The following is a 6356-nucleotide window of genomic DNA, read 5'->3' on the forward strand; positions in this document are numbered from 1 at the left end:
GATATATTTATCTGGTCTCTTGTTTCTCTGTCATCATGCTGTATCTCAGCTCAGAGGTTACAGATTGCAGAGTTTAAGGGAGGAGAGCATATCTCCAAAGGTCAATGGGTGAGACGTCCATCAACCAGTCCATCACAGAGACATACAAACAAACAACAGACCTAAAAGTTGAGCAGCTTTTTAACCTAACCTGCATGTTTTTGAAGGGAAACCTTGCATGTATGGGGAGAATATTAAAACTCCACACAGAAAGACCCAATTAGAGACCTTCTTCCTAAGAAGCAACAAACCTACAGCTTCATCATTGTGTAGCCTAATAGGCTGGATTTGTTTGGCTTATTCAAACTTCAGTATTTGTTTAAACATTGCATATTTAACAATTAACTTTAGGTGAAAGAAAACGTTGAAGTGAATAATCTTTTCCTGTGATTAATACAAACTAAAATGGAATAAGAAAGATTTTTAACCATGTAGTCTCAGAATCATTTGGTGACCTGGCTAAAGTCTGTTGAGTTTTTTTCTGTAATTCTAGGCTAAGAGCAAAATAAACATCTGGTTTCCCCTTGACGGTCCGTTGGCAAAGACTCAGATAGGCAGGGTCACCTGTCCAACAGGTTTACACCGAAGAAAAGAAGCAAGTGTCCTTTCATTTCAAACAGACTGTAAAACCAGATAAAATAAACTCCTAAATCTTTCCTCAGGTTAGCTTTTGTTATTTTTCAAAGAATCCAACATGAATAGAAGTGAAACGAAGACAACGTTTGGATTTTCATCATTGATCACGAGAAATGGATCGCACTAAAAATGTTACCGTTTTTGGTTTGTTTACAACCCAAACAAAACCCCACCCAGTTCCACTTCCCAACCCAACCCCATCTGCTCTCCTACTGTTTAAAAAAACATCATTCAAGAACAAAAGGGCAGGCTTGTAGTTACCATGTGACTTCTTCACAACCAGGATCCAGGATCATCACTAAACTGATCACTGAGGCTGTTATAGATTATTTCTAATAATAGAAAAGAAGAAGGAGCAGGTGAAACTATCATTTTTAAGCACAGTAAGTAACATTTTGTTCTCTCAACACATAGAAAACTTCCTCTCCTTTCTTTCTTTGTTTTTTCTGCTCTATGTGAGGTTTTTTCATGACTGGGTTTTCTCTTTGTTCTTAAAGAGCAATTAAACTAACCTTAAACTGGCATCAAACAATGATCAACATATTCAAACTTTAGTTTCTTTTAAACACATGAAAGCAATTTTACCCTTATAGAGTTTCAAACCAGTCATAATTCTACATGTGCCTCCACAATAATTTCATTACCTGCTGGGAAGTGAAAGGCAAATGGAAGCATGCAGATACACACAAAAGTTAAAATAAAAACTAATTAATAATAATAGGAGATTGTGCAGTAAAGGAAAATACTACAACACAAGAAAGAAAAACAGCATACTCAGACTAAATGTGTGTATATCTTTATATAAAAACAAGACTATTTACAAGAAACGGAAAAAAGGCCAAAATAACAGGGATGTGAACATTGTTGAGCTTCTTGGGAGCAGTGATGGTAACAAAGCTGTTAAAGTTTAACAGCTGCTGAGAGGAAGGATCTGTGATAATGTTCCTTTGTGCACCAAGGATGCAGCAGTCTGTCACTTAAAGAAATCTATTAGTCTGTGACTAAAACATAGTGAAAAAGTTTAGTTTGTACATAATGAAGCAATTCAATAATCCATTTGTCTTTCTGAACTTGAAAGGTATTTGTATGAAGAATGTCTGTTTTGTCACCATCTGTTTGATTAAAAATACAAAGATAGGAAATAAAAAACATTGGTTACTGTGAATATCCCCTTCTGTTTGAACTGCCGCTTTATTTTAAAAAAAGATGAATTGCGACAGTCTTAAGAACATTTGTTTCAGTTCCTCTTACCTACTTCCCTCTTGTTAAGCCATTTTCAGGTGGTCTGTCCAAAACTCACCACAAAACACACCATGAAAGCGTGAAAAAAGTTATTCTTTAATTTGCAAATACATTAAAAATAAAAAGGACAAAGAAGTACTCAGCCTTTGACATGCAGCTCAACATTGAGTCCATTTGCTTCCTGTTTCCACTGATCAGCCTTCAGATGTTAACTGAAGTCTGACCGTGGTAAATTCAGTTGATTTGGAAAGGATGCAACATAAAAATAACAATAGCCCACCATTACCATAGAACTGAATAATTAAACAGGAAGGGTCGTAAACATATAGTATGTGAAAGGATTATTTGATTGACTTAAATTTGCTACCTGTTGCTTAGTTCAGTTTCAAATTTGGATTGATAAAAAATTTAGAAGCTCAAACACTTTTCAGCTTCCAAAAACTGTAGAGCTGACTGTCAGCCCTTTCATACTGACTATAGTCCATGTCTGCTCCGTCATCCATTGCAAATTGTGCCATGCGGCAATTCACTCTGGATGCATCTTTGTATGATTAGGATTCGATTTAGGATTCGATTTTGCATCCTACAACAGTTCCAACATTTGTGAATTTTACCTCCATTGTAATTCACACGAGTGTGCCCCATCATCCATCAAAGATAGACTCGATCCGTATCTGACGGACGACGGAGGAGGGCTCTCTGTCGCCATGCCGCCACAGAGCCAGTGTGAATTACCGCAATGACTAGTGTAGCTTCTGTTTGCAACAGGGAGCAAAAACTATGTGACTGAGGGGTCAGGTTATGGTCCTGTGCTGAAGAACAAATCCAGTTTTTATTCCCATATGCAAATTTTTGACCCACTCGCTGCCTAACTTGTCAGCAGGGTTCTAAATCAAAATAGATATCGGCCTGGACTTGTATATCTCCTCACTGCTTTAAAATTTCTTTTAGATGTCTTTTTCAAACTGAAATAAAGTGAACATCCCATCTCTGATAGTTTTTATGGCTGCTCTTCTCCTGTGCAGCTGGAAATCCTGTTGACATCTTGATCAGGTGCAAGATCGTTTTTGCTGGTATCCAAATAATGAATAAATTGTAGGACTAATGATGTTCGTCTCACACTAATGTATGTCGTTACTCGTTTCTGTGGGGACTGTGAATACAGTAACCAAATTAATTTCAAGTAACACAACTCCTAAGGTACTTTTAAAACTTCACTTACAGTTGAACACTGAGAATAGTTAGTTTAGTTCAAGGTTGGCTGAACTCTTGATCATGGATCATACTTCCAACTCTAAAGTGTTTAACAAGTACAACTTGTGATTGTAAAATGGTCTACTAGTAAATATACAGTATTGTCAGTCACTGCCTATCAATTCTAGTTTGACACTGTTGGACGTACAGGGAAGCTGTAGCTAATATCAGCTATATTAAAAGATATCATGGTTTATAACCTATTCAGTCTCAGTTTTTTTTTTTATGTAAAGTGCTCTGAGATGACCTGTTGTGAATTGGTGCAATATAATAAACTGAATTGAGTTTTCTATTTTTTTTACAATACAATTAGTCTCTTCATTTCTTAATAAAGCTAATTCCATATGAAGCTGTTATGATTGTGGCCTGCTCTGCTCTGCTCTACCCTGCTCTCTTGCATGCAATCAACTCATCTGCTTCACCTGTCTGCTGCTGCGCTGCAGCTCAATCACCTTCATGCCACACACCTGTTTCACTGCAGTTATATACAGCCCTCGGACAGGCAGACGGTGCCAGATTTTCGAAAGCATTTTGTTAATAGTTATCCAGCATTCCTTCCTGCCTGATCTCGTTCTATGACCTTGCCTTGCCTCACGGATTTTGCCCTCTTGCCTGTCCCTTATCGGACTGTGTGGATTCTGGATAATGACTCTGTTTTCTGCATCTAGTTCATTCCTCAGCCTGCCCCCTTTCTGACGTCTCTAGCCCTGGAACTTGACCCTAAGTGGATTGCCATCACAGAGGCATCTATCTGCTCTGGTTTTATTGAAACAGTTGTTGAAAAACAAGTATTTTCACAGAAAAGGGTTCTTTTCTTTGTGCATCCGAATGTGTCTATGAATGTTTAGTAACGAAGAAAACCAAAGAGCATTGGACCCTCCTTGATACAGAGGACAAAGGTCATGCTTTACTTGATCCTGTGAAAATGACAGTTGACAAATTATTGGGGAAGAAAACCTGCTACTTTCTTTCACAACTCCTCTTTGGTCTGATGGTTGAACTCACCCAGAGAGTCTTTCAGGGTCTCTTGACACCAGTGGACCCAAATGATGATAGGGACATACAAATCCTGATCTAGCTTAGATCTCTTCAATAAACACATTTTTCTGACATCTGAAGCATCTGCCACATGATATTTAAGATAAGAGACCATGACATTAAAATATTGATTCAGCAATTTTTACTGTTATCATTAGGTATATTCATAGCCTGACGAAATATTGAACTGTGTGGCTTTGCAAACACAGATGTAAAAATCCTAACCTGTGTAGAGATAAGAAGGCCACAAAGCAACAAACTGCCATGGTGTGCTCTAAAAAGAGTGACGGTGGAACATAGGGTTTTTAATTTACTCCAGAATCTCTCAGAATTATTAGATTTTCATTGTGTGGAAAGTTCAAAACTGTTCATTTTATATCATCTTGCTTCTTCTCAAGGTTGTTCTTCCTCTTCACCGTTGCTGTTTTTTGCCTCTGTAAATACTATATAGTACCTGTTTACCAGTGTAAGTTTCTCATGATAGTTAGGTATTATGATTATTAGTCTCGATTTCTGCTGCGACATTCAGATGGTAGGGTCAGAATTTGGTGTCAACAACATAAAAGCATGGATCCATCCTGCCTTGTACTTATGGTTCAGGCAGGTGGTGGTGGTGGTGTAATGGTATGGGGGATATTTACTTGGCAGACTTTGGTCCCCTTAGTACCAATTGAGCATTTTGTCAACGCCACAGCCTACCTGAGTATTGTTGCTGACCATGTTCATCCCTTTATGACCACAGTGTACCCATCTTCTGATGGTTACTTCCAGCAGGATAACGTGCCATTTTATAAAGCACAAATCATCTCAGAGTGGTTTCTTGAATATGACAATGAGTTCACTGTACTCAAATGGCCTCCACAGTCACCAGATCTCAATCCAATAGAGCACCTTTGGGATGTGGAAGAACGGGAGATTCGCATCATGGATGTGCAGCCGACAAATCTGCAGCATCTGTGTGATGCTATATTGTCATTATGGACCAAACTCTCTGAGGAATGTTTCCAGTACCTTGTTGAATCTATGCCACAAAGGATTAAGGCAGTTCTGAAGGCAAAAGTGGGTCCAACCCGGTACTACCAAGTGTACCTAATAAAGTGGCCGGTGAGTGTATAATTATTACTAAGTTAAATTATAAGTTAACTGTAATTAAGCAGAGCTTTTGGTTCAGTTTCACCAGCCAAATCCATGCCTGATTACAGCCAGAACTCTACAATTAGTAAAGCACCCAACTAGAACCTGTCTGACAACATGAAGTAGGTTAAAAGATCTTGAAAAACAGTACATCATCCAACCATTGTCTATACCTGCGTATCTGTGCAGGGTGGCAGGGAGGCTAGTGCTTATCTTAGGGGATCAATGGGCATGAGGTGAGGTCACCTTGATATCTTGTTTAAGGCCCTGAGAGAGACATTATGCCCTGGTCAAGAACAGATGAAGTGCAATGACACTGTCATCTATCTAACTTGGAACGAGCGAAACAAAACACATGCAAAGATGTGAACCTGATTACTGCTCATGAAAACAAACAATCTGGCATCTGTTGCGGAGATCCAGGTCCTCCTTTAAGTTCCTCCTAATGAGCCTAACGAGGTGCAGCTGCAGAGGCTACACCTGCCGGTCACATCCTAGAAGGAAGAAAGAAAGAGAAGCACCCAGTGTTATGATTTGGGGTTGTTTTTGGTTGCGCGTTTTTCTCTTTTGTTTCACAGTTAAGGTTTTGAATCATGCTTCTGTTTATTATTTTCCTAATCTTGCTTTAGTTTTTGTCTTGTTCATGTCTTATCAAATTATGTTTTTTGTATTTGGTTATGCTTTAATTTCATAGTGTACTAGTTTGTATTCAAGGGTCTCTGTTTTGCTCCAGCCACGTTTGGTTTCTCCTGTCAATGAACTTTATTCAGTTCACCTGCTCCAAGCTAATCTGACTCCTTTCTTCACCTGGTTCACGTTCCATATATATACCTCCGTTCGGTTTATTCCTTGCGGAAACATTTTCTGGATGATGCTCATGTCTAGTCGTCTTGATCATGCCATGCCTGTCTTGCTTGCCTCTTCTGCCTGTTTTGATCGTGCCTCATCTGGAGTGAGGTTTTGTTAATTAAATAATCTTGTCACTTTCCGTCATGCTGCCTGCTAGTCTACAT

The sequence above is a fragment of the Girardinichthys multiradiatus genome, chromosome 14 (genome assembly GCF_021462225.1).
Source record: "Girardinichthys multiradiatus isolate DD_20200921_A chromosome 14, DD_fGirMul_XY1, whole genome shotgun sequence".
Taxonomy (NCBI): Eukaryota; Metazoa; Chordata; class Actinopteri; order Cyprinodontiformes; family Goodeidae; genus Girardinichthys; species Girardinichthys multiradiatus.